This window comes from Oncorhynchus keta, unplaced genomic scaffold (genome assembly GCF_023373465.1).
Source record: "Oncorhynchus keta strain PuntledgeMale-10-30-2019 unplaced genomic scaffold, Oket_V2 Un_contig_3981_pilon_pilon, whole genome shotgun sequence".
NCBI lineage: Eukaryota > Metazoa > Chordata > Actinopteri > Salmoniformes > Salmonidae > Oncorhynchus > Oncorhynchus keta.
The window spans coordinates 40,331-68,058 of NW_026287538.1; the positions used below are offsets into that span (position 1 = coordinate 40,331).

Consider the following 27,728-nt stretch of genomic DNA (forward strand, 5'->3'; position numbering starts at 1 on the left):
AACAAAAAAAAGGTCAGATCTGTTTCATAACATCCGACACTGTCTCCCAGCCCCTAGATCTGATTGGTGTAGCCAATATGGCAACCATTACACCCAGCCAGTCAGGTGGCAAGGGATCAATACAGTTTCTTAAATTGCATTGAAGAGGTAGTTAAATACTCACTAGAGGAGTCACATCGGAAGTGTCCACTGCCTAGTCCCAGACACCTGCACCACAGCTTGAAGCCCGTCTCAGACATGCGCTCCCACTCGGTCCCAACGTCATGGTAGGTCGCTGTGAAGGTGTCGTAGCACGAGTCCTTATCTGTGCCGGTGGAACCCTCTGTCACTACAGGCGGAAGAGAGGGGGTTCATTTCACCACAGAATCACAGGCTAAGCTGTGTAAGTAAACGCCTATCTATGAACTTTCTGAACTATATTATCTGACCGTGGAACAGCATGACTCAAAACAACATCAGGATTCACTCATACCATCTATTCTATAGGTTAAATGTCAGTACTGATCCTAGATCAGTTGTCATAGTCACTGCTGGTTCCTTACGGGTGTTGCCGGCGGTGACAATCTCCTCCAGGATCTTGTGTTTGAGTGCCCCCTTCAGGGCCTCTACGATAACGTTGTAGGAGGCTCCGCTGGTCAGGCCGATCAGAGTGGCACTGGTGGAGGTACCAGGCAGACGCATCTGAGACAGGAGGGAGAGAGAGGAGATGGAAGGAGAGAGAGGGAGAGAGATGGAGGGAGAGAGAGGAGATGGAAGGAGAGGGGGGGAGAGAGATGGAAGGAGAGAGAGGGAGGGAGAGGAGATGGAAGGAGAGAGAGGGAGAGAGATGGAGGGAGAGAGGAGATGGAAGGAGAGAGAAGGAGAGAGATGGAGGGAGAGAGGAGAAGGAAGGAGAGAGGAGATGGAAGGAGAGAGGGAGAGAGATGGAGGGAGAGAGAGGGAGAGAGGAGAGAGAGGAGATGGAAGGAGAGAGAGGGAGAGAGAGGAGAGGGAGAGAGATGGAGGGAGAGAGAGGAGATGGAGAGAGAGAGAGGGAAGGAGAGGAAAGGAGGGACAGAGAGAGAGATGGAAGGAGAGAGAGAGAGAGAGATAAAAGGAAAGAGAGAGAGAGATGGAAGGATAGAGAGAGAGATAAAAGGAAAGAGAGAGAGATGGAAGGATAGAGAGATTGGGAGAGATGAATGGGAATGAGAGGTGTAGACCGTCATTATAAATAAGAATTTGTTCTTAACTGACTTGGCTAGTTAAATAAAGATGACACTTTAAAAAAGTGTCTCTTAGATGTGTCTTTATATGTGTGTGTATGTGTGTCGTGCCCTCTCACCTGGAACATCTTCTCGTTGACGTGTGTCAGAGGGTTGCAGGACACCAGGTACTCTGAACTCTGCTTGTAAGGCTTCCAGGCGATGGTGGTCTGGGTCTGGGCCTCCTGAGGGATTCCTGTGTCCTTCTCTGGAAAACCAAAGGGAGAGCCACCAGGCACGTTCACGCTCACCACCGGCACCCTGCGCCCCTCCGCGTCCGGAAGGGGCACAAACACCAGGGGTGACTGGCCGTTCCCATAGGGTGTCTGGCCGTTCCCATAGGGTGACTGGGGGTTCTGGTTGTTGTACTCAGTGTACTCCACGTTCTGGCCCTGGCCCCCCAGGGTGTCTAGGCCGTTGTTACCTACTACTGTTGGGACACGGCTCTCCTTTTCTTCAGGCACGTCCAGGTGGTCGTAGCCTCCGGGGCGGTTGGGGAGTGGCAGTGTAAGCAGGGATTCACGTTCTGGCCGGGAGAGAGGGGTTAGGAAGCAAGCGAGTTAGGGAGGGAGTAGGGAGTTAGAGGAGCTGCAGTAGCATGACGCCGCCAGCAGGGGTGGCAGTAAGTCCGCATACTAGAGCCACTACTGTACTGCAAAGCACTGCACTTGAAGTAGAAGTTGCCCCTAAGCACAGATCTAAGATCAGATTACCCTACCCCCGTTTTAGTTTGAACCATTAAGGGGAGTGGGAAAATATCTGACCCTGTATCAGTGGTTTGGGCAAATATCTACTACAAAGCCTACCACTGCCGTCAATACCTTTTGAATCGCTTGTTTATTCAAAACGTATTCAAAGTGAGTGAGCAGTATTATTGTTTTAAAAGACACAGCTGTTTGTAACAGATGCTGGCACGACTACAAACCAAATCTAACATCTCGGCCTATGAGTTGCTACGCTGTTCTTACAATATTCTACTGCAGCTAAGCACATATGCAGGCTTCCCAAACCTTTCTTTGTAACATCACCATTCAGGTACAAACAAAAATCTGGTTTTGGGCCATGTGTGTATGTAGACGTATGAGTAAAGTGTGTGTATGTGCTGTACTCACGAGTCCTGGCCGTGCCCACCAATGGGGTGCTTCTCTGGACATTCTGAAGAGCGATGATCTTGATGATGTACTCGGTACCTGGTCTCAAACCTGAAAACATCCAACAACATCAACACAATCGATTTGAGTCGATTCAGGTGTTTTCCATAAACTGGACGTGTTGAGAGGCTTGAGCTTTCAGAGGGTGAAGAGGAAGGGTGGAGTTTAAGAGGGCAGGGTAACTTGAGAGAGCAGAGTTTGACGTTTACCAGAGATGGTGGCGTAGTTCTGGCCAGCGTGGGGGCGGGGGTAAGCTCACGGGGCTGCGCCCTGCCTGCCTCCTCGTAGGTGATGTAATATCCTGTGATGCGCGTGGCGGGGTTCCCAGCTGAAGGAGATGGAGTTGGGGGTCAGGGAGGTGAACTGGAGGTTGGTGGGGGAATGCACCGCTGGTTTGGCTGTGGTGGCCGTGAGGGTGAAGGGGGCGCTGCGTGCATCGCCGTTGATGGTGTAGATGTGGATAGTGTAGGAGGTGCCTGGCTCCAGACCTGAGGGACATCAAACACAACACACTGTCAGTCAGTCAAGAGCCCACTCTGTACTGTACATGGGTTATGTAGTTTACTATTACTACAATAGTTTAGGTGAAAGTGAGGATGGATAATGTAGTTGAATGTAGATGGGGCGATAATAGGTAATGTAGTTCATTTATAGATGAGAGTGGTGAAAGTTGTGTGATGTAGTCTACTGTAGATGAGAGTGTTGATGGGTGGGTAATGTAGTTGACTGTAGATGAGAGTGGTGATAGCTGGGTAATGTAGTCTACTGTACAGTACCAGTGATGGTGTAGGTGCGCTGCTCTCCGGGGATTGTCTTCTTGATGGCGGGGCGGCTGCCGCCGAGGGGCTGAGCTTCGATAAGGTACCCGGTGATGGTCTCAACCTTAGCACGCCAGGTCAGCGTGATGGCCGAGTCCTTCACGTCAGAGATACGCACACGCCGAGGAGGACTGATGTCTGGGAGAGAGAGAGGAAGGGAGAGGGAGAAAGAGAGGGTGAGTTTACAGTGAGTAAACCAGTGGCCAGTCGAGTTAAAACTGCTGTGAAAGCTGCTTACTGTCCAGCGTGGTGACCTCTCCCTCCAGGGGTCGGCTGGTCACAGAGTTCTTCAGGGCGTAAACGTGCACTGTGTACAGAGTGGCCACCTACACAGGAAACACATATTGACAGACACATAAATACAGTGACAATACATGACCTGAATATAGACCGTTTAACAGACATCTTTATCTAGAACACAGTTATGACATACATTCAGAATACTGTAGTCTGTTATTTACCATGAGTCCTGGGACCACGGCGCGCGTGGTGTCTGGGGCGATGGTCATCTCCTTGGTGGGTCCATTGTTGTTCTTGGGGTTGACAACCACACGGTACCCAGACAGCCCGGAGCTAGGGGAGCGCCACGAGACAATGAAGGAGGTGTCACCAACCTCAGAGATGTCCAGATTGGTGGGAGCAGGGATAGCTGGGGGCAGAGATGGACATTAAGTATTTGTGTGTGTGTGTGTGTGTGTGTGCGTGTCTGTATGTGTGTGTGTCTGGTATCTCCTACCTGTGGCCTGTGTGCCCACCAGTGGGGTGCTGGGGGTGCGTCCGTGCAGAGCGATGACCTTAACAGTGTACTCTGTGCCGGGGCGGAGATTCCTCAGTACCACGGTATCGTCTGTCCCTCTGGGCGCCGGGCGCAGCTCTCTCTCGCCCTCCTCAGGGCTGGAGTACAGCACGCGGTATGATGTCACTGTGCCATCCGGACTGTCCCATGTGAACCTCAGGGAGGTGGAGTCCACCTCAGAGAAGGACAGGGCCTTGGGACGGTCCATTGCTGCAAGGAAATGGGGGGGGGGTGGATGAAGGCCAGAAAGAAAGGAACATCAGAATAACATACATTTGAACATTTCTTTCCTTTGTTATCATGACAGATCAATGTTTTAAACTCTTTTACAATCCGAATGCATGCATACACGCATGTACACACACGCACCTGTGATGGCGTTCTCTACCAGAGGTGTGGAAGGTTCTCCATCGGTTCCCAGAGCGGTCACACTCAGAACGTACTCCACCGTGGGCATCAAGCCAGTAAACGTAATCTCAGTCTGATCTAGATCCACGGCAAGAGAAAGAGAGACAGAGAGAGAGAGAGGTTGAGCACAGGAGTATAGCTGTAGAACAACAGAGGCTAAAGCTCCTTTTTATCAATGTCTCACAACACAGTCACAAAATGTCTGCCGTACATATGATCACAGACCGGCAGAGGGCAGGGGAGAGAGCAGGGGCAGGTCTTACCAGGGGCCACCACCTCAGAGAAAGAGGGGCCCTGTCCATTCTTGGGGACGCTGGTGACCCTGTAGCCCTTGATGGGGCCCTGGGCCGCGGACCAGCGCACTGTGATGGTGTTGTCCTTCACATCAGTCACGTCCATGTTGGTGGGGCCCTCCACGTCTACGGAGAAAGGAAGAGGGAGGGAGGGAGTGAACGAGGGAGATAAATCAAATCAAATTTTATTTGTCACATACACATGGTTAGCAGATGTTAATGCGAGTGTAGTGAAATGCTTGTGTTATGGGAGGAAGATACACATACATTACAAATGATCTACACATGAATCTAAAACTATTTTCTTCATCTGATCATTCCTCACTACTGGTAGACCAAGGCATCATTTCCAGATAACCAAATACATATCAAATCTGAAATTGTAATAATGGACACTAGATGGCGACACCAGATCAGAGCCTGTCCCAGACATGAACATGTCTATAAATATGTAGTTGATCACCTGTAATTAACATGAGCATGACACTTAACCCAAACTGCTCCTGTAAGTCTCTCTGGATAATTGTGTCTGCTAAATGACCAACATGTTGATGTAATAAAGGTGCATTAAACCATCAGCCCCGTACCAGTCTTGTGACTGACGTAGATGGGTGTGCTGGAGGCCGGGCTGTCCCCTCTCCCTGTCACAGCGTAGACGGTGATGGTGTAGTCTGTCCCTGGGTTCAGGTTAGAGATGGTGGCCTCGGACTGGGAGCCGGGGACAGTGAACTCCTTAGCAGGGCTTTCTCCACCTGTCTCTCCGTGGGTGATCCTGTAGTACCTCACGGTGACAGAGGGGGCGTCCCAGCGGATGGTGATGCTGGTGGGGCTGGTTGAGGTCACTTCCAGGTCGGTGGGGGCGTCAGAGACTAGTGGAGAGAGGAGATCAGGAAATAAGACTAGACAGATTAGGAAGAACAAAGAGAAGGGAGGATGAAGAGGAGGAGCGAGAGAGACAGACAGAGAGCGAGCGAGACAGACAGAGACAGACAGACCGACAGAGAGTGAGAGAGAGTAAGAGAGAGAGAGAGTGAGAAAGACAGACAGACAGAGAGCGAGAGACTGAAAGCATAGAACGATAACAGATAAAGACAGAGACATGAGGCTGTATCACAACCGGCTGTGATTGGGAGTCCGATAGGGCGGCGCACAACTGACTCAGCATCGTCTGGGTTAGGGTTTGGCCGGGGTAGGCCGTCATTGTAAATAATATTTTTTCTTAACTGACTTGCCTAGTTAAATAAAGGTTCATTAAAAAATGAAACCAGTCAATACTACTCACTAGTAGCCTGAGTGCCAGTGAGAGGCAGACTCTCCTGGTTCCCGCTGACAGCGTAGACCTCAATACTGTACTCTGTCTCGGGAGCCAGGCCAGTCAGGGTGAAGTGGCTCCTGGTCGGGGGCAGTCTCTCGTCCTTGGCCCTGCCTCCGCTGGTCATCTGGTAATGGATACGGTAGCCAGTGATCACGGCGCTGGGGGCCAGCCAGTGGATGGTGAAGGAGTTGGTCAGGACGTCAGCAAAGTCCAGGCCAGTGGGAGAGTCCAGGGCTACGGAGGAGAAGAGAGACACATGATCCATGATCACACGCTGTATGATACACACGCTGTATGCATACATATCATACTACATCCTTTAGGCATACATATCACTTACTACATCCTGTAGGCATACATATCACTGACTACATCCTGTAGGCATACATATCACTTACTACATCCTGTAGGCATACATATCACTGACTACATCCTGTAGGCATACATATCACTTACTACATCCTGTAGGCATACATATCACTTACTACATCCTGTAGGCATACATATCACTTACTACATCCTGTAGGCATACATATCACTTACTACATCCTGTAGGCATACATATCACTTACTACATCCTGTAGGCATACATATCACTTACTACATCCTGTAGGCATACATATCACTGACTACATCCTGTAGGCATACATATCACTTACTACATCCTGTAGGCATACATATCACTTACTACATCCTGTAGGCATACATATCACTTACTACATCCTGTAGGCATACATATCACTTACTACATCCTGTAGGCATACATATCACTTACTACATCCTGTAGGCATACATATCACTTACTACATCCTGTAGGCATACATATCACTTACTACATCCTGTAGGCATACATATCACTTACTACATCCTGACTACATCCTGTAGGCATACATATCACTGACTACATCCTGTAGGCATACATATCACACTACATAGGCATACATATCACACTACATCCTGTAGGCATACATATCACTGACTACATCCTGTACAGGCATACATATCACTTACTACATCCTGTAGGCATACATATCACTTACTACATATGCATACATATCACTTACTACATCCTGTAGGCATACATATCACTGACTACATCCTGTAGGCATACATATCACTGACTACATCCTGTAGGCATACATATCACTGACTACATCCTGTAGGCATACATATCACTGACTACATCCTGTAGGCATACATATCACTGACTACATCCTGTAGGCATACATATCACTTACTACATCCTGTAGGCATACATATCACTTACTACATCCTGTAGGCATACATATCACTGACTACATCCTGTAGGCATACATATAATTTACTATTTGTGCAAAAATACATGTGCATTTATCTCTCTTTTGAAGACATTTAGCCTGACAAACTGTCCTGTGTCTGTCCATACTCACTTGTTCTCTGAGTGCCAGTGACTGGTGCGCTTTCTCTCTCCTCGTAAACACACACCACGCTCACCCTGTACTCTGTGTTGGGCAGCAGGTCTGGAGGAGAGATGGACAGGAAAACACTTGTTAGTTACCTCATAGTTAGTCCGACGCCACAACACACTGCATGAACCAGTGAGGTGTATGACACAATACATACAACGGTAATAATACTGTTCTATTTAGTTCAGGGGTAGGTCATAGGTCATGATGATGTCACTCACTCTGCAGCAGGAAGGTGTTGGTGGCTCCGCCCACGTTGAGCTCCTTGACATCGTCGTCGTTGCTGCTGGGGTGGAAGCGGATGACGAAACGTGTGATGTCACTGGGCGTGGGGACGTTGGGGACGGTCCAGCTGACCCTCATGTGATCGGGGCCCACCCCTCCGAAGTTCAGGTTGGTGGGGGCGGGGACGGCTGGGGTGGGAGAGGGGAGATAATTAGGATACTAACTAGGAAATTATGTGGTAACAATAGATACCTTTAACGAATTTAACTTGATTGCTTCTATTCCCAAGAAGACCAAAATTATAGTATTTGATAATGATTCATTATTTTACGACAATTTTAACATGCAATGACCAGGTTATTACCATCTGACCACGTAATGACCAGGTTATTACCATCTGACCACGTAATGACCAGGTTATTACCATCTGACCACGTAATGACCAGTTTATTACCATCTGACCACGTAATGACCAGGTCATTACCATCTGACCACGTAATGACCAGGTCATTACCATCTGACCACGTAATGACCAGGTCATTACCATCTGACCACGTAATGACCAGGTCATTACCATCTGACCACGTAATGACCAGGTCATTACCATCTGACCACGTAATGACCAGGTCATTACCATCTGACCACGTAATGACCAGGTCATTACCATCTGACCACGTAATGACCAGGTTATTACCATCTGACCACGTAATGACCAGGTTATTACCATCTGACCACGTAATGACCAGGTTATTACCATCTGACCACGTAATGACCAGGTTATTACCATCTGACCACGTAATGACCAGGTTATTACCATCTGACCATGTAATGTATAGCTGACTGTAAAGTAAAGCATAACCAACAGGTATTTACAATGAGAAGTAATATAAGAGCATGCCAAGGAGAGGGGAGCTCCTCACAGTTACCTCCAGGCCTTCTGTGGCATGTCCAGATGGGACAAGTCAACCAGACAAGAGAGGACACACTAGAGAGCATGGCAGGTATGAAAGAAAAACCTGGACGCAATCAACAATGACATTACTGCTATGATCAGAGAATATATCTACAACATGGTGAGTATGTAAGGTGAGTATGTAAGGTTTGTGAGGCAGTATATTCAGTATTTAGCTTCTCTCATAGCCCCCCCCCACCCTGTCTAACGACCACCTCCCCTTGTAAAGTTGAAGGTTCAAATCACCAGTCTGGGTTTGCGTTCTGCGTGTGGCCGGCTCGCTCTCCCCTTCCTCCGTTATCGTAGTGACACTGATGTCATAATCCACACCGGGCTCCAGCCCGCGCACCGTATAATGGCCCGTCGACGAGTCCACCGTGTCCATGATGATGGGCAAACTCTCGCCCGACGCCATAACCGTTACCCGGTAACTGGTGATGGCGCTAACGTTTACCAGGGCGGTCCAGCGCAGGCCCACAGTGGTGTCGGTGACGTCGACAAAGTCCAGGTCGTTTAGCTTGGGCACGTCTGAGAGGTTTGAGTGCAGAGCGAGGCGCAGGCAGAATAAGACATACAGACACAGAAACCATAGCAGACAGACAGAATCAAAGCAGATGAATGAATATTCCTGGTGATGCATAGCCAGACACAGTGGGACAGACAGCACAGCACCCTGGAGCAGAACAACAGTAGCCATGCTGGTAACAGTTAGATTATCAGACCCATCATGACAGGAAAGGATGCTCATGGGTTTTCAGAGAAATGGTTTTTCAACCGGCATATTCACATGATATCCTCAATGAATTAAGAGCTCTACCTTCTCCATGCATATCTTACAAACAAACAGCCATGGAACATAATTACAGTTCAGCCAATGACCATGTTAGCCGGACAGTGTGCAATTGAGGCATCACAACGGACAAAAGACAAACATGTACTGCAATGGTAATTCAGAATGAACAACTGGGGATTTGTACTGAAATTAAGAGTGATTTTAGGAATTATCCTTCAGTGAAAAGTGCTTTCAGCGTGATCAGCCGTGACAGTGTGTTTTGCTGGCAGGGAGATTCCGTACTTCAGAGAGAAGCCAGACTGGGAGGTTTAGGGGAAGCTGGGCCTGTCCAGGTATACCACTTTTATGGAACGTGTACCGGAGTGTGACGTGGGAATAAATCGGAGTTGGGAACGGTGAATATAAGAAGGGGTGGCAGAAGTATCCAATCGTGCTTCAACCTTTCCAGGCCACGGATTGAGAAGGAGAGCTATCCAATCACACACACACACAAACTCACACACACACACAGGTGTGCAACACACCATAGTGAACACACACACACACACACACAGGTGTGCAACACACCATAGTGAACACACACACACAGGTGTGCAACACACCATAGTGAACACACACACACACACACACACAGGTGTGCAACACACCATAGTGAACACACACACACACACACAGGTGTGCAACACACCATAGTGAACACACACACACATTCAAACACTCCCCTTAAAATCAACCAATAGCCAAGACAAAACCATTGAATGTGTGTATCTGTGTGTTGAATCTGTGTTTTATGTGTTGTATCCCTGTGTGTGTGTGTTTGTGTTGAATCTGTCTGTGTGTGTGTGTGTTTGTGTTGAATCTGTCTGTGTTTGTGTTGAATCTGTCTGTGTGTGTTTGTGTTTAATCTGTGTCTGTGTTTGTGTTGAATCTGTGTGTGTGTTTACATCTTTGTGTGTCTTTCTATCTGTCGGAGCAACAGAACCATGAGCTCCACAGCAAACAGACACTACCTGATCCAGAATCAGTCTAACCCTTCAACACAGCACAGCTCAACCTCAGCCCATGCTCAGGTCCACTGATCTGAGTCCTACCTTGGGTGACAGTGGTGGACACAGGGACACTCTCCAGGTTGTCTTTGACAGTGTAGACAGAGACGTTGTACTCCACTCCTGGACTCAGGTTCTCCAGGATTAACTGGTTCTGGACCGGCTGGACTAACTCCTCCAGGGAGTTTCCTCGCTGCCCATTGGTTGGGGTGCATGTCACTCTGTAGCCTGTGATGTCTGTAATAATAATCATAATAATAATAATAATAATAATAATAATAATAACAACAACAACAACAACAATCCAAATAACAATAATCATCCTAATAACAATAATAACCACAATAATACAATTATAATTTGGTGGGTGCTTGTATTTCATATATGTACAAGTACGAATTATACGCATGTGTGAATTGGAAATGTGTTTTTGCATATCCCATCTCCCCTGAGACAACCTCAGAGAGTGGGGTCACGGCCTGGGTCTGTTGGGGAGGGGACAGGAGGGCAGAGGAGACAGGGAAGTGAGCAGCGGAGTGAACCAACTTAGATCTGCCAGGATTTCATGGAAGTACTTGTAACCATTCAAAAGAGAGAGAGAGACAGAGACACCGACAGAGAGAAGCCTTGTTCCTGCTGGCACAATGTTCTGAGGAAAGACAAGGTCCAGACAGAGTGATCCAGAGCCACAGTGAGCCTGTCCTGGATCCTGGGCCTTGGGCAGTGTGTCTGTGGCGTGGGCTGTAGGAGGGAGCAGAGTCAATATTTACCTGGCGTGTTGGCGCCGCCCCACAGGACAGTCAGCTCACCCGTGTCCGCGTTGGACTGCGTACTGAGGTCAGTGGGGAGACAGTTCTGGAGGGAAGAAACATCACTTAAGTCTATATGTGGTAAAATAACACCCTGTGGCACATTTTAAAAAACAACAGACTACCTTACATGGTTTAAGTAAACTGACTGCAGAAACCTTGAAACAACTCATTACTCCCTGACTGTACAATATCTATATAGATGAGTTTTTACCCCAAAATGCCTGCAGCAACAACACGTCTTTCTTGGACAAAAGGCATTCTGACCTCAATAAAATAAATGGTTGACCGGAGTCTCTCTCTCTTTCTTGGTTACTTACGAGTGACAACGTTTTTAGTGATGGGGTTGCCGCGGTCACGTCCGTTGATAATGGGCTGTACACTGTAAGTGTACTCAGTCCCAGGGGTCAGGCCTGACACAAAGATACTTCCTGAGTCAGAGGTCACATCCCTGGGTGACTCTCCTCCCTGACTGGGCCTCACAGACAGCCTGAAGCTGAACCTGCTGACAGGGGTCCAGGAGATGATGATGGAGGTGTCGGTCACATCAGTGGTGAAGCGAGGGGCATTACCCATCTTTGGGGCTGAGGGGAGGAGAGAGAGAGCGAGAGAGAAGGGGAGTGAGAGACAGCAAAAGAGGGAGAGAGAGAAAGAGAAAGAAAGAGAGACAGAAAAAAAAGAGAGACAGAGACAGAGGTGGGTGGAGGAGAGAGACAGAGGGAGGGGTGGAGAGAGACAGAGGGGGGTGGTGGAGAGAGACAGAGGGGGTGGTGGAGAGAGACAGAGGGGGTGGTGGAGAGAGACAGAGGGGGGGAGAGAGACAGAGGGGGTGGTGGAGAGAGACAGAGGGGGTGGTGGAGAGAGACAGAGGGGGGGGTGGAGAGAGACAGAGGGGGTGGTGGAGAGAGACAGAGGGGGGTGGAGGAGAGAGACAGAGGGGGGTGGAGAGAGACAGAGGGGGGTGGAGGAGAGAGACAGAGGGGGTGGAGGAGAGAGACAGAGGGGGTGGGGGAGAGAGACAGAGGGGGTGGAGGAGAGAGACAGAGGGGGTGGAGGAGAGAGACAGAGGGGGGGTGGTGGAGAGAGACAGAGGGGGTGGTGGAGAGAGACAGAGGGGGTGGTGGAGAGAGACAGAGGGGGTGGTGGAGAGAGACAGAGGGGGAGAGGGGGTGGAGAGAGACAGAGGGGAGGGGGTGGAGAGAGACAGAGGGGGGGTGGAGAGAGACAGAGGGGGGTGGAGAGAGACAGAGGGGGTGGTGGAGAGAATATAACATCAGTGTCTTTCCTTTTTCTGCTTCATAATTCAAATAAACTCAAATCTGGAGTTGAATTGATCAATACCATTTAAACACCTTGCCACAAGCTCAGCAGAACAGAAGACGACAGTACTCAACAGAAGATGACAGTACTCAACAGAAGACGACAGTACTCAACAGAAGACGACAGTACTCAACAGAAGACAACAGTACTCAACAGAAGACAGTACTCAACAGAAGACTACAGTACTCAACAGAAGACTACAGTACTCAACAGAAGACTACAGTACTCACAGGTGGTGAAGATGCCATTGACTTCCTCACTCAACACGTTGTCCTGCTCAGAGTGCAGTTTGACGGTGTAGTCTGTGTCGGGGCGGAGGCCTCGCAGAGGAACTGGGTCTGACCGCCGGGGATTCTCTTCTGGGTTGGGCTGGAGCCCTCCACACTCAGGAACAGACGGTAGCCGCTGATGCTAGCCCTGGGAGCCTCCCAGATCACTATCGCACCGTCCTCGCCGATGTCAGTGAAACGCAGGTTGGTGGGGGCGTCGGGCTCTGACAGGGGTAACACACGTAGGGTCACAACATGGGTACAACCACAGTATATCTATGAGAATCTCAGTCTATCTGCAGGTTTGAAATGGACGACACTGCAGACGGATTGCTCAGCATCACTGATCTACCAACCCTTCTCACATAGAGTAACGACTTAGAACCTGATGCACCTCGACTTACTCAAACGGATCCCCTCAACACGCTGTTATTGTCTGCACATGTACTCACTGGTGGCTCTCTCTCCCGTCAGCGGCTCGCTCTCCACTCCTCCGTTGATGGCGTAGATGTTGAAGCGGTACAGGGTTCCGGGCTGCAGGTGGGTGATCTCTGCACGCGTTGGCCGTCATGGGTAGCTGCAGGGGCCTCTGGGGCGTGTCACCGGGGGTAACGGGGGCGAAGGTCACGCGGTAACCCGACACCTCGCTGGGAGGGCCGGTCCAGGTGATGATGATTTTCACGTCAGACACCTCGTAGAACTGAAGGTCGGTTGGGGAGCGGACTTCCTCTGTGGACAGGAAGTAGGAAGTGGTCCGTGAGTTGACTGAGGCCATCTTGTGTGTTGATGGCCTATTGCCTTGTGTTGCGGTGCAAGAAAGAAGGAGTCAGATGAATTTGAAACTATACGCTGATCTAAGGTCAGTGTTGGATTGTAATGTGGAACATACTTCTACTTTACCAGCTGAGAGGAAGTTGAAAAGACAATGCCAGACAGGAAATTGAAAATGGAGAAACTCTGCTGTCAAGATGAGAATGATTTAGAGCTGAAGGGAGGATAAGACATCAACAAGAATGACCCAGATAGCGAGTGTGTGTTGTTGTTTTATGTGTGTGTCTGTGCGCGTGCAAGTGTGTGAGTCTGTATCTTTCTCATGTGAAAGTACTTAAATCAGTGAGGGAGGTGAGAGAACCAGTCTGACAGGCCCAGTCCAGAACCAAACAGAGGAGAAACCCTACCCCAGGTTCCATCTGGCCCTACATGGCTAGCGCAGAGCCCTAGGCTCCTCCAAGCTCACACTCTACCAACTGTCACTCACAGCAGGGACTGACTCCACCCGAGAGAGAGAGAGAGAGACAGAAGCAGGGACTGACTCCACCCGAGAGAGAGAGAGACACAGAAGCAGGGACTGACTCCACCCAGAGAGAGAGAGAGAGACAGAAGCAGGGACTGACTCCACCGAGAGAGAGAGAGAGAGACAGAAGCAGGGACTGACTCCACCCGAGAGAGAGAGAGAGACAGAAGACAGAAGGGACTGACTCCACCGAGAGAGAGAGAGAGAGAGAGAGACAGAAGCAGGGACTGACTCCAGAGAGAGAGAGAGAGAGAGAGAGAGAGAGAGAGAGAGAGAGAGAGAGAGAGAGAGAGACAGAAGCAGGGACTGACTCCAGAGAGAGAGAGAGAGAGACAGAAGAGGGAGAGAGAGACAGAAGCAGGGACTGACTCCACCCGAGAGAGAGAGAGAGAGACAGAAGCAGGGACTGACTCCACCCGAGAGAGAGAGAGAGAGAGAAGAGAGAGAGAGAGAGAGACAGAAGCAGGGACTGACTCCACCCGAGAGAGAGAGAGAGAGACAGAGAGGGAGACTCCAGAGAGACAGAAGCAGGGACTGACTCCACCCGAGAGAGAGAGAGAGAGAGAGAGACAGAAGCAGGGACTGACTCCACGAGAGAGAGAGAGAGAGAGAGAGACAGAAGAGGGACTGACTCCAGAGAGAGAGAGAGAGAGAGAGAGAGAGAGAGAGAGAGAGAGAGAGACAGAAGCAGGGACTGACTCCACCGAGAGAGAGAGAGAGAGAGACAGAAGCAGGGACTGACTCCACCCGAGAGAGAGAGAGAGACAGAAGCAGGGACTGACTCCACCCGAGAGAGAGAGAGAGAGAGAGACAGAAGCAGGGACTGACTCCATGAGAGAGAGAGAGAGAGAGACAGAAGCAGGGACTGACTCCACCTGGAAACTGAGAGTGTAATGTTTACTGTTAAGAGAGAGAGAGAGAGAGAGAGAGAGAGACAGAAGCAGGGACTGACTCCACCCGAGAGAGAGAGAGAGAGAGAGACAGAAGCAGGGACTGACTCCACCCGAGAGAGAGAGAGAGAGAGAGAGAGACAGAAGCAGGGACTGACTCCACCCGAGAGAGAGAGAGAGACAGAAGCAGGGACTGACTCCACCCGAGAGAGAGAGAGAGAGAGAAGCAGGGACTGACTCCACCCGAGAGAGAGAGAGAGAGAGAGAGAGAGAGAGAAAGAAGCAGGGACTGACTCCACCCGAGAGAGAGAGAGAGAGAGAGAGAGAGAGAGAGAGAGAGAGAGAGAGAGAGAGAAGCAGGGACTGACTCCACCCGAGAGAGAGAGAGAGAGAGACAGAAGCAGGGACTGACTCCACCCGAGAGAGAGAGAGAGAGAGAGAGAGAGAGAGAGAGAGAGAGAGAGAGAGAGAGAGAGAAGCAGGGACTGACTCCACCCGAGAGAGAGAGAGAGAGAGAGAGAGAGACAGAAGCAGGGACTGACTCCACCCGAGAGAGAGAGAGAGAGAGACAGAAGCAGGGACTGACTCCACCCGAGAGAGAGAGAAACAGACAGAAGCAGGGACTGACTCCACCCGAGAGAGAGAGAGAGAGAGAGAGACAGAAGCAGGGACTGACTCCACCCGAGAGAGAGAGAGAGAGAGAGAGACAGAAGCAGGGACTGACTCCACCCGAGAGAGAGAGAGAGAGAGAGAGAGAGAGAGAGAGAGAGAGAGAGACAGAAGCAGGGACTGACTCCACCCGAGAGAGAGAGATAGAGACAGAAGCAGGGACTGACTCCACCCGAGAGAGAGAGAGACAGAAACACTCCCCTAGAAGGTACAATGAAATGGCTCCATGGCTTCAAACTATCATTTTACTGCCTGGGCCAACACTCTCAGAAGAAAAGATGCGATCTAGAACCTAAAAGGGTTCTTCGGCTGTCCCCATAGGAGAACCTTTTGAATAGGAATGTAGCTGTATAGGAAATGATTGATTCTAATGTTGGAAGGGTGATAAAGTGCATGCCAAAAGCAACTCTAAGTCAGTCAAATGACTGCAAGCCAATTCAACTGGAGGACATTGGTCAATGGCCTATGCTCCTTATAGGAGCCATGGGCTGAAGTCAAGTAGGTCAAGTCTGAGGTTGTGTTATGGTTAGAGTGTGTGTAGGGTTAGGGTCATGTTTGGTTCTGTTGTTCTGTATGCTGTCCAGTTCTCTACCTGGTGCTGGCTCTCCGGCCGTGTTGACCTGGACGAAGATGGGCTCGCTCTCCTGGTTCTCCTCCACAGCGTAAATGCTGATGTTGTAGAGCAGGCCAGGTCGAAGGTCAACCAGGGTCACGGAGGTCTCAGTGTCTGGGAGGATGAGCTCGGTGCTGCTGCCCTCTACTGACGGGGTGAAGACCAAACGGTAGCCTGTGATGGGGGCCTGGGGCTTGGACCAGCTGATGGAGATAGAGGTTTCTCCCACCTGGTTGATCTGATGTTCAGCAGGGGCATCAGGAGCTGAGGGGGGATAAGGAGCACTGGATTTTGATTTATTTCTCTTTTATTTCACCTTTATTTAACCAGGTAAGCCAGTTGAGAACAAGTTCTCATTTACAATTGCGACCTGGCCACGATAAAGCAAAGCAGTTCGACACATACAACACAGAGTTACACATGGAGTAAAACAAACATACAGTCAATAATACAGTAGAAACAAGTCTATATACGATGTGAGCAAATGAGGTGAGAAGGGAGGTAAAGGCAAAAAAAAGGCCATGGTGGCAAAGTAAATACAATATAGCAAGTAAAACACTGGAATGGTAGATTTGCAGTGGAAGAATGTGCAGTAGAAATAAAAAATAATTAGATTAGAGAAGAGGTCAATGTATTCCTGTCAGAGAGTGAATTATGATGGTGAAAGGTGAGGGTGATGAAGGGTGAGGGTGATGAAAGGTGAGGGTGATGAAGGGTGAAGGGGATGAAAGGTGAGGGTTATGAAGGGTGAGGGTTATGAAGGGTAAATGGGATGAATGGTGAGGGTTATGAAGGGTGAGGGTGATGAAAGGTGAGGGTTATGAAGGGTGAGGGTGATGAAGGGTGGGGGGATGAAGGGTGAGGGTGATGAAAGGTGAGGGTGATGAAAGGTGAGGGTGATGAAGGGTGAGGGTGATGAAAGGTGAGGGTTATGAAGGGTAAAGGGGATGAAAGGTGAGGGTTATGAAGGGTGAGGGTGATGAAAAGTGAGGGTTATGAAGGGTAAAGGGGATGAAAGGTGAGGGTTATGAAGGGTGAGGGTTATGAAGGGTGAGGGTGATGAAGGGTGAGGGTTTTGAAGGGTGAGGGTTATGAAGGGTAAAGGGGATGAAGAGTGAGGGTGATAAAGGGTAAAGGGGATGAAGAGTAACGGTGATGAAGGGTAAAGGGGATGAAGAGTAACGCTGATGAAGGGTGAAGGTTATGAAGGGTAAAGGGGATGAAGAGTAACAGTGATGAAGGGTGAGGGTTATGAAGGGTAAAGGGGATGAAGAGTAACGGTGATGAAGGGTGAGGGTTATGAAGGTTAAGGGGATGAAGAGTAACAGTGATGAAGGGTGAGGGTTATGAAGGGTAAAGGGGATGAAGAGAAACGGTGATGAAGGGTGTGTGAAAGCTGGTATAATACCTGTGGTCTGAGAGGTGGTGAGGATGAGGGTGGGTTCTCCCTGAGGGGAAACCTCATACACGTTGACGTTGTATCTACGGCCAGGCAGGAGGTCACTGATGCTCACAGAGGTGGTGGTACGGGGCAGGTCTGATGGACAGAGACAATCAATCAAAACATCAATCAACCAATCGGGCTAGAAACCAATTAACACATTAACCAATCAACCAACTAACCAATAAGATAATGGTCTATGCTGCAGGAGTAAGACTGGAATAAACTGGAAAACTCTTCTGGATGGTCGATACTGCAGGAGTAAGACTGGAATAAACTGGAAAACTCTTCTGGATGGTCTATACTGCAGGAGTAAGACTGGAATAAACTGGAAAACTCTTCTGGATGGTCTATGCTGCAGGAGTAAGACTGGAATAAACTGGAAAACTCTTCTGGATGGTCTATGCTGCAGGAGTAAGACTGGAATAAACTGGAAAACTCTTCTGGATGGTCGATACTGCAGGAGTAAGACTGGAATAAACTGGAAAACTCTTCTGGATGGTCTATGCTGCAGGAGTAAGACTGGAATAAACTGGAAAACTCTTCTGGGTGGTCTATGCTGCAGGAGTAAGACTGGAATGAACTGGAAAACTCTTCTGGATGGTCTATACTGCAGGAGTAAGACTGGAATAAACTGGAAAACTCTTCTGGATGGTCGATACTGCAGGAGTAAGACTGGAATAAACTGGAAAACTCTTCTGGATGGTCTATACTGCAGGAGTAAGACTGGAATAAACTGGAAAACTCTTATGGATGGTCTATGCTGCAGGAGTAAGACTGGAATAAACTGGAAAACTCTTCTGGATGGTCTATGCTGCAGGAGTAAGACTGGAATAAACTGGAAAACTCTTCTGGATGGTCGATACTGCAGGAGTAAGACTGGAATAAACTGGAAAACTCTTCTGGATGGTCTATACTGCAGGAGTAAGACTGGAATAAACTGGAAAACTCTTATGGATGGTCTATGCTGCAGGAGTAAGACTGGAATAAACTGGAAAACTCTTCTGGATGGTCTATGCTGCAGGAGTAAGACTGGAATAAACTGGAAAACTCTTCTGGATGGTCGATACTGCAGGAGTAAGACTGGAATAAACTGGAAAACTCTTCTGGATGGTCTATACTGCAGGAGTTAGTCCAGTAAATGGAGCTACTCACCCAGGACCTGAGGTTTGGCTCCGTCCTCACTCAGCTCATACTCCACTCTGAAGCCTGACACGGTGTCGGAGGCTGACACCCAGGAGATGATGAAGCTACTGGACGTGATCTCTGTCACCGACTCAGACGTGTCCACCACGGGAGGAGGCTGGGTCGTCTCACCCTCAGAGGTCACCCCAACTGGACAAGGGAGGCATAACACATTAATAACACTTCAGATTTGTAGGAGAGAAAAAGAGACAGGCTTGTGAAAGTGTAGCTATATAGAGGAACCAAAGAGATGGACACAGTGGAATCAACGGTCGGTGTAACATTAATACACTCAAAACACACCCAGTTGGGAGACTTACGGGAGCCGTAGGTGGTGGTGAAGTCAAAGCGGGTGACCTCGCGGCGTCCATAGCGCAGGATGCTGATCAGCTGACCCTCATAGGTAATACCTGGCCGCAGCCCAGCGATGGTGTACGAGTTCAGGTTACCTGGGATGGTGGCCTCTCTCCAGGGGGCACGGGTGTTTTTCTACCAGGGGTCAAAGGGCAGAGAACAGAAGGGAGAGGTCAGGGAGTGAACTTCAAAGATAGCAAGGGTCAAAGTGCTGAATACATCATGGTGATACGAACCGATTTCTATCTGACGTACTGTATATATACAGTGCCTTGCGAAAGTATTCGGCCCCCTTGAACTTTGCGACCTTTTGCCACATTTCAGGCTTTAAACATAAAGATATAAAACTGTATTTTTTTGTGAAGAATCAACAACAAGTGGGACACAATCATGAAGTGGAACGACATTTATTGGATATATCAAACTTTTTTAACAAATCAAAAACTGAAAAATTGGGCGTGCAAAATTATTCAGCCCCCTTAAGTTAATACTTTATTTTTGAACCATTCCATTGTAGATTTTGCTTTATGTTTTGGATCATTGTCTTGTTGGAAGACAAATCTCCGTCCCAGTCTCAGGTCTTTTGCAGACTCCATCAGGTTTTCTTCCAGAATGGTCCTGTGTTTGGCTCCATCCATCTTCCCATCAATTTTAACCATCTTCCCTGTCCCTGCTGAAGAAAAGCAGGCCCAAACCATGATGCTGCCACCACCATGTTTGACAGTGGGGATGGTGTGTTCAGGGTGATGAGCTGTGTTGCTTTTACGCCAAACATAACGTTTTGCATTGTTGCCAAAAAGTTCACTTTTGGTTTCATCTGACCAGAGCACCTTCTTCCACATGTTTGGTTTGTCTCCCAGGTGGCTTGTGGCAAACTTTAAACGACACTATTTATGGATATCTTTAAGAAATGGCTTTCTTCTTGCCACTCTTCCATAAAGGCCAGATTTGTGCAATATACGACTGATTTTTGTCCTATGGACAGAGTCTCCCACCTCAGCTGTAGATCTCTGCAGTTCATCCAGAGTGATCATGGGCCTCTTGTCTGCATCTCTGATCAGTCTTCTCCTTGTATGAGCTGAAAGTTTATAGGGACGGCCAGGTCTTGGTAGATTTGCAGTGGTCTGATACTCCTTCCATTTCAATATTATCGCTTGCACAGTGCTTATTGGGATGTTTAAAGCTTGGGAAATCTTTTTGTATCCAAATCTGGCTTTAAACTTCTTCACAACAGTATCTCGGACCTGCCTGGTGTGTTCCTTGTTCTTCATGATGCTCTCTGCGCTTTTATCAGACTTCGGAGACTATCACAGTGCAGGTGCATTTATACGGAGACTTGATTACACACAGGTGGATTGTATTTATCATCATTAGTCATTTAGGTCAACATTGGATCATTCAGAGATCCTCACTGAACTTCTGGAGAGAGTTTGCTGCACTGAAAGTAAAGGGGCTGAATCATTTTGCACGCCCAATTTTTCAGTTTTGGATTTGTTAAAAAAGTTAGAAATATCCAATAAATGTCGTTCCACTTCATGATTGTGTCCCACTTGTTGTTGATTCTTCACAAAAAAATACAGTTTTATATCTTTATGTTTGAAGCCTGAAATGTGGCAAAAGGTCGCAAAGTTCAAGGGGGCCGAATACTTTCGCAAGGCACTGTATATACACACACACATTACTTCAGATACAAATAGGTACAAATATATATTTAACCTACAGTGTCAGGACTATGAATGAATGAGATGATATGGAATGAAAAACGGTGGGCAACATTTACAGTCTGCACTACTAAGACTCATTCCAACACTCTCTCCAAGCCCAGCCTATGGCCAATGTGGTCACTGGCATTGACTCTCTGGCACCCTGTCTCTCTGCCCCTCCCTGCTTCTGGGGACATTCAACTTGGCTTCGAACGATCGGAAAACTACAGATTCTTCACAACACGAGAGAGAGAGAGAGAGAGAGAGAGAGAGAGAGAGAGAGAGAGAGAGAGAGAGAGAGAGAGAGAGAGAGAGAAGGAATAGAGGACCCCCATCCAAAACATACAAACCACTACCACTTAGCAGGAAATATGTTTGAATTAAATAAGGGTTAACAGCTTGGCAGATCAGGGCCCCTTCAGACAGAGTGTGAGACAAGAGGAAACTGGATTTTTCCTTTAGGAGAGAAACACACAGCATTTGTACTGTAGCAGGATGTTGAGGGTCGTTTGTGACCGTCCGATATAATTTGGATCTATGTGTATGTGAGTGTGTGTTTTTCAGGCCAGTTCAAGAACCCCCCACAACCTTGTTTTTCTGTGCTCAAAACCTGTCCTCTTCTTCAGAGTTGACACACAGACAACTAAATGTTGCAACCTCCTGTGTGGGCACTGGTTTACTCATTACTTTTCAGCAACACTTTCAGGAACGGAATAGGAACATCCACTTCAAGTGATTCAGGAGTTTTTTTTAAAGAACGTCATGTGAAAAACAGTACCTGGAATAACTTGTTTCCACTTTGGATATCGGAGAATTAAAAACAGGTACAGTACTTCAAGAGAGTATGTTCAACTCTTGTGGTACTGCTTCCTATAAGACAGTCAGTCCACCTCTAGTGGCATAGGGCTTCAAGGGCTATAGAGTGGTGCAGCGGTCTAAGGCACTGCCTCGCAGTGTCACGACAGACTCAGGTTTGATCCTGGGCTGTATCACAACCGGCCGGGATCGGAGTCCCATAGGGCGGTGCAAAATTGGCTGAGTGCTGTGTAGGGGTAGGCCGTCACTGTAAATAAGACTTTGTTCTCAACTGACTTGCCTAGTTAAATAAAATAGTGTGGCTGCACTACCACCAATGACCAGTATCTAGGATGAGAAGTAGAGAGCCACTTACCACTCTCCACTTGAGGATATACTGGGTGATGTGTGAGGAGGCTGGGGCATTCCACTGGATGGGGTGGGAGTCAGGCTGCTTCCCTGCCTCTGTGATAATCACCTGGACTGGGCGGTGGCCACCTGGGGAGAGAGGAGGAGGAGGAGGAGGAGGAGAGAGTATCTTTTATTAGAAGTCTGTAGTCTACGATCAAGCCAAATGTCACAGACAAGATGGTACTGAACAAATGCTACGTATTCTCCTTGAACAACTTTATATTAAGGTTCTGTAAATAAACACACAATTGTTAAAAGTCACATTCGCTGTTCAGTGTCAATTGGTTCACTGTTCACACCAGACAGACCTGGTGTGACCAAAAAGATCCTAGACTAACTTGTCAGTACAGTGGCGTGGATGGAAACTAGTCCGAACCAGAATTCGCTCCACTCTCTGGTCTCAACCAACTATGACACCCACTGGGCCTGTAAATCACTAGGTGTCTTCAGTGTCTGAAATCGCACCAGGGCAATATGTCCACCCCCACTCACTCACATTCACTCACACACACCATACATACAAACACCTCCCTGTCACAGGTGAGCAACTCACAGCAACAGCGGGGAGTCATTTGACCTGCACTCTTAAGGTCCCTGGCCTGCACCAAACATAACTCTAATCAATCAAAACATACATTTATTCCTCTGTATCTGTAACAGGCCACATGGGAAAACTAGGGCAGGATAACAGGGTGCAGGATTCAGAATTTAAACTGGGGTCAAAGTGTTTCAGAACACTGCATCAAAGTGGCCAGTTGGTAACTCCTGGTTGGTGTGTTCTGAACACAGCTCAGCTGAGCTTTTCTGATTGACACCGTCACCTATAGAGCACTGGCTCAGTGCAGGACGAGCCAGTGCTGTGAGGGGCCTCTTAGGAGGTGGAGTTGGGACTGTTTCGCCCAAAGCGTGTTACCACCCAGGTAGTGTGCGCAGGTAATTAAATCCCCCAACCTCTCGGCCCTCCCTGCCCAGCTGGGTAGAACAACAATAGGGGAGAGCCAACAAAGACCTCCGAAACTACAAAGACCCGGGGGGAGGTGGACGCACCCCTCTCCATTTGCCCCACATCAACGTTTAGCAGTCCCTTCCCCCCTCCCTGCAGAGGTGGTGAAGGGGTGACACACCGCCCCCTCGTTTAATTTGAAAGGGCCTTTCGATAGAGGGGGGATGGAGGGTATTTAAAGGAGGGAGTGAATGGGAGAGTTAAAAAGAAGAGCTAACAACGATTAACTCCCAGCAGGTGTCCCAAGCGTAAAGAGAAGGGGGTGGGCATAGACGGTGAGGGAGGGGTAATGTCAACACCCCACCGAAGACAGCCCTGACCTGGGTTATCTGCCCAGAGGACACACTCAGACAGTTCCATTTTTGCTTCACTGGTCACACTTCTGTTAGCCAATCAGACTTCTCTCCTTACCTGGGAAGGTCTGCTGTGGCTCGCAGCTCATCTCACCAATACCGTTGCCGTAGCAATAGCAGCGGTAGAGGACTTGGTGGATGGTTTTGTCCCAGGTCTCTCCAATCTGATAGAACGCCCTGCTCTCAGGCTCCTGGCACTGGTCTGGAGGGAGAGAGGAGAGAGATGACCTCCCATATCTATGGGGTGAAATACCACAGTGTGACATCACAGCAGCAAGATGAGTGACCCGTTTCCACAAGAAAAGGGCAACCAGTGAAGAACAAACACCATTGTAAATACAACCCATATTTATTTTTATTTATTTTCCCTTTTGTACTTGGACTATTTGTACATAATATGACATTTGTAATGTCTTTATTCCTTTGTAACTTGTGAGTGTAATGTTTACTGTACATGTATTGTTTATTTCACTTTGGTTTGTTATCTATTTCACTTGCTTTGGAAATGTAAACATATGTTTCCCATGCCAATAAAGCCCTTACATTTAAATTAAATGAGAGAGAGGAGGAGAGAGAGACAGAGAGAGAGAGAGAGAGAGACAGAGAGAGAGGGGAAGGAAAGCAATTCAAATTCCTGCTGCCAAAAATCTCTTTAGAATGTCAGCCTCCTCTTGGATAGAAAGGGCCAGAGGTGTGATTTTATTTATTTATTTTACTAGGCAAGTCAGTTAAGAACAAATTCTTATTTTCAATGACGTTCAGGGGCAGAATGACAGATTTGTACCTTGTCAGCTCAGGGATTTGAACTTGCAACCTTTGGGTTACTAGTCCAATGCTCTAACCACTAGGCTACCCTGCCGCCCTGTGATAAGGCTTTATTGAAGCTCTTAAGTGAAACCTGAGAGAAACTCACCGATGGCGTCGCACTTCCAGCGCCCGCGTCCCTGTCCATAGCAGGTGCAATTCATCATGTAGCCCTGGTCATGGCGCTTGGTGAAGGTCTGGCTCACCTCATAGGTCAGCCCATCCACAATGCACTGGTCTGGAGGAGGAAGGAGACAAGATGTTTTAATGATGTACTGGTCTGGGGGTAAGAAGGAGACAAGGGGGTTTTAATGATGTACTGGTCTGGGGTAGGAAGGAGACAAGGGGTTTTAATGATGTACTGGTCTGGGGTAGGAAGGAGACAAGGGGGTTTTAATGATGTACTGGTCTGGGGTAGGAAGGAGACAAGGAGTTTTAATGATGTACTGGTCTGGGGGTAAGAAGGAGACAAGGGGGTTTTAATGATGTACTGGTCTGGGGTAGGAAGGAGACAAGGGGTTTTAATGATGTACTGGTCTGGGGTTTTAATGATGTACTGGTCTGGGGTAGGAAGGAGACAAGGGGTTTTAATGATGTACTGGTCTGGGGGTAAGAAGGAGACAAGGGGTTTTAATGATGTACTGGTCTGGGGTAGGAAGGAGACAAGGGGTTTTAATGATGTACTGGTTACGAAGGAGACAAGGAGTTTTAATGATGTACTGGTCTGGGGTACGAAGGAGACAAGGAGTTTTAATGAAGTACTGGTCTGGGATACGAAGGAGACAAGGAGTTTTAATGATGTAGACAAGAGACAAGGAGTTTTAATGATGAACTGGTCTGGGGTAGGAAGGAGACAAGGGGTTTTAATGATGTACTGGTCTGGGGTAGGAAGGAGACAAGGTGTTTTAATGATGTACTGGTCTGGGGGTAAGAAGGAGACAAGGGGGTTTTAATGATGTACTGGTCTGGGGTAGGAAGGAGACAAGGGGTTTTAATGATGTACTGGTCTGGGGTACGAAGGAGACAAGGAGTTTTAATGATGTACTGGTCTGGGGTACGAAGGAGACAAGGAGTTTTAATGATGTACTGGTCTGGGGGTAAGAAGGAGACAAGGGGGTTTTAATGATGTACTGGTCTGGGGTAGGAAGGAGACAAGGAGTTTTAATGATGTACTGGTCTGGGGTACGAAGGAGACAAGGAGTTTTAATGATGTACTGGTCTGGGGTACGAAGGAGACAAGGAGTTTTAATGATGTACTGGTCTGGGGTACGAAGGAGACAAGGAGTTTTAATGATGTACTGGTCTGGGGTACGAAGGAGACAAGGAGTTTTAATGATGTACTGGTCTGGGGTACGAAGGAGACAAGGAGTTTTAATGATGTACTGGTCTGGGGTACGAAGGAGACAAGGGGTTTTAATAATGTACTGTTCTTTAATGCTGGTTGATCCTTTCAGTTCATTCTACATTCCAGTTGTCAAGGCTACTGGGTCTAGAACCAGGTAATGACAGTACAACTCCTATGACTGCTGTCTAACAACACATAAGAGAACAGGTGCTAGTAAGGCGGTAGGACCTTTGAGTTGGGAGTAGGCGATGCAGCTCCACTCTCCGCGGTTGTTGCCCAAGCAGGTACACTGCATCATGTGACCCAGGACATCGTGGCGTTTGTCCCACTGGTCTCCCACACGGTACATGACCCCGTCGTTGGTGGTGCAGGCCTCCTCGTGGGCTGGACGGAGGAAGAGAGGGGTCAGTGAGGGGCTGTGTGTGCACGTGTGTAGGTGGCATGGATAATCTATTTTGGAACTGAGACAGATTTAGTTTCCAGACAGACTCTGGACCCATGCCAGGGTGTGGGTCCTATCCTCTGCCCAGTGGAGCCAAGAGTCATTCATAATCATTCGAACAGGCTCTTATAGAGGCATTACTCAGCCCTCTTCATGGCCGTCCCCCCTCACTTAATAGCTTTTAAAGACCAACTCATTAACTGCCCATTGAACCTCTGACAGCTCTGTAGACCATAAGTAACCCTTTCAGTTAAACAGTCATTCTTACCATCTGTAAGGACATCAGACGGATGAAGACAAGCCTAGTACATTTATCTTGATAAGACCTCTGTCAAATAGAGGAATTCAGTGAATGTTGAAGACAGTAGCCCACCAGACCTTCCCACGCCCATCATACAGAGCCTGAATGACCTTTCAAAAGAGCGATCTTACCTAACAATAGTCTTGTTTGCATGCCAGTAAAGATGGGCTAGTCAATGTGCCTGACTGCTACTGTGATTGTTTATTGTTTGGTGTGAGGGCCTGAGACAGGAAGAGACATGTGAATTGACAAATCACACACACACTCACCAGCCATGGGGCAGAATCCGTAGCGCTGCTCCCCTTCGTAGTTGGTTGTGGTACCGCACCACCTCATGCCGTCGCGGCGCCCATCGGCGGTACAGTCAGTGTAGTTACGCCCGTTGTAGAGGAAGGGGAACTGGCACAGCGCACCATTGGAGTTACCCCCTCGGGTCGACACCAGGGCTACAGAGCAGATCAAACTTTCAACAGTTAGATATGCTGCTATCTATCTTGCTAGCTACAGTATATATCTATCTATCCATCCACCCACCCATCCATCCATCCATCTCCCTCCCTCCCAGACTCACAGTTCTTCTCGGTACAGTAGGAGTACTGCTGGTCTCTATGGTAGTCAGAGGTGGTGCTGCACCACAGCTGTCCATCAGTACGTCCCTCTGAGGTACAGGAGTAGTAGGTCTTATCCATGAACACAAAGGGGAACACACAGGCCTGGCCTTCTGAGTTCCCACCGTACACCTGGCTCTGGCCCTCTGGAGGGTAGGGAGAGAGAAGGGGAGGCAGGTTTAGACCAAGTTAGGTGAGGTGAGACAGGTTTAGACCAAGTTAGATGAGGTGAGACAGGTTTAGACCAGGTTAGATGAGGTGAGACAGGTTTAGACCAGGTTAGATGAGGTGAGACAGGTTTATATGAGGTGAGACAGGTTTAGACCAGGCTAGATGAGGTGAGACAGGTTATACCAAGATAGATGAGGTGAGACAGGTTTAGACCAGGTTAGATGAGGTGAGACAGGTTTAGACCAGGTTAGGTGAGACAGGTTTAGACCAGGTTAGATGAGGTGAGACAGGTTATACCAAGATAGATGAGGTGAGACAGGTTTAGACCAGGTTAGATGAGGTGAGACAGGTTTAGACCAGGTTAGATGAGGTGAGACAGGTTTAGACCAGGTTAGATGAGGTGAGACAGGTTTAGACCAGGTTAGATGAGGTGAGACAGGTTTATATGAGGTGAGACAGGTT

The 27,728-nt window shown here is 48.4% G+C and overlaps 1 long non-coding RNA gene and 1 pseudogene across 6 annotated transcripts in view; one reads left to right on the plus strand and one right to left on the minus strand.

Moving 5' to 3' along the window:
* LOC118376144 (fibronectin-like) overlaps positions 1 to 27,728 on the minus strand; it is a 35,488-nt pseudogene that overhangs the window by 3,678 nt on the left and 4,082 nt on the right. The window contains exons 8-38 of the transcript XR_008117753.1: positions 27,059 to 27,241; positions 26,757 to 26,933; positions 25,973 to 26,128; positions 24,509 to 24,637; positions 23,654 to 23,797; positions 22,205 to 22,326; positions 19,297 to 19,465; positions 18,947 to 19,126; positions 17,759 to 17,887; positions 16,330 to 16,614; positions 13,337 to 13,613; positions 12,846 to 13,108; positions 11,616 to 11,879; positions 11,257 to 11,367; positions 10,532 to 10,723; positions 8,894 to 9,175; positions 7,692 to 7,883; positions 7,435 to 7,524; positions 5,993 to 6,259; positions 5,298 to 5,579; positions 4,681 to 4,836; positions 4,379 to 4,495; positions 3,950 to 4,219; positions 3,675 to 3,862; positions 3,452 to 3,539; positions 3,172 to 3,351; positions 2,605 to 2,883; positions 2,357 to 2,446; positions 1,325 to 1,770; positions 543 to 681; positions 164 to 328 (exon numbers count right to left, since the gene is read on the minus strand). The product of XR_008117753.1 is annotated as a fibronectin-like (transcript). The remainder of the gene's footprint in view (positions 1 to 163; positions 329 to 542; positions 682 to 1,324; positions 1,771 to 2,356; positions 2,447 to 2,604; positions 2,884 to 3,171; positions 3,352 to 3,451; positions 3,540 to 3,674; positions 3,863 to 3,949; positions 4,220 to 4,378; positions 4,496 to 4,680; positions 4,837 to 5,297; positions 5,580 to 5,992; positions 6,260 to 7,434; positions 7,525 to 7,691; positions 7,884 to 8,893; positions 9,176 to 10,531; positions 10,724 to 11,256; positions 11,368 to 11,615; positions 11,880 to 12,845; positions 13,109 to 13,336; positions 13,614 to 16,329; positions 16,615 to 17,758; positions 17,888 to 18,946; positions 19,127 to 19,296; positions 19,466 to 22,204; positions 22,327 to 23,653; positions 23,798 to 24,508; positions 24,638 to 25,972; positions 26,129 to 26,756; positions 26,934 to 27,058; positions 27,242 to 27,728) is intronic.
* LOC127924378 (uncharacterized) lies at positions 7,890 to 8,543 on the plus strand. 5 transcript variants are annotated; one of them, XR_008117754.1, is made up of 3 exons: positions 7,890 to 8,111; positions 8,172 to 8,351; positions 8,412 to 8,543. It is a non-coding gene; the product is annotated as an uncharacterized LOC127924378 (long non-coding RNA). The 5 variants fall into 5 exon arrangements; XR_008117755.1 differs by having other exon boundaries at positions 8,172 to 8,321; XR_008117756.1 differs by having other exon boundaries at positions 8,202 to 8,351.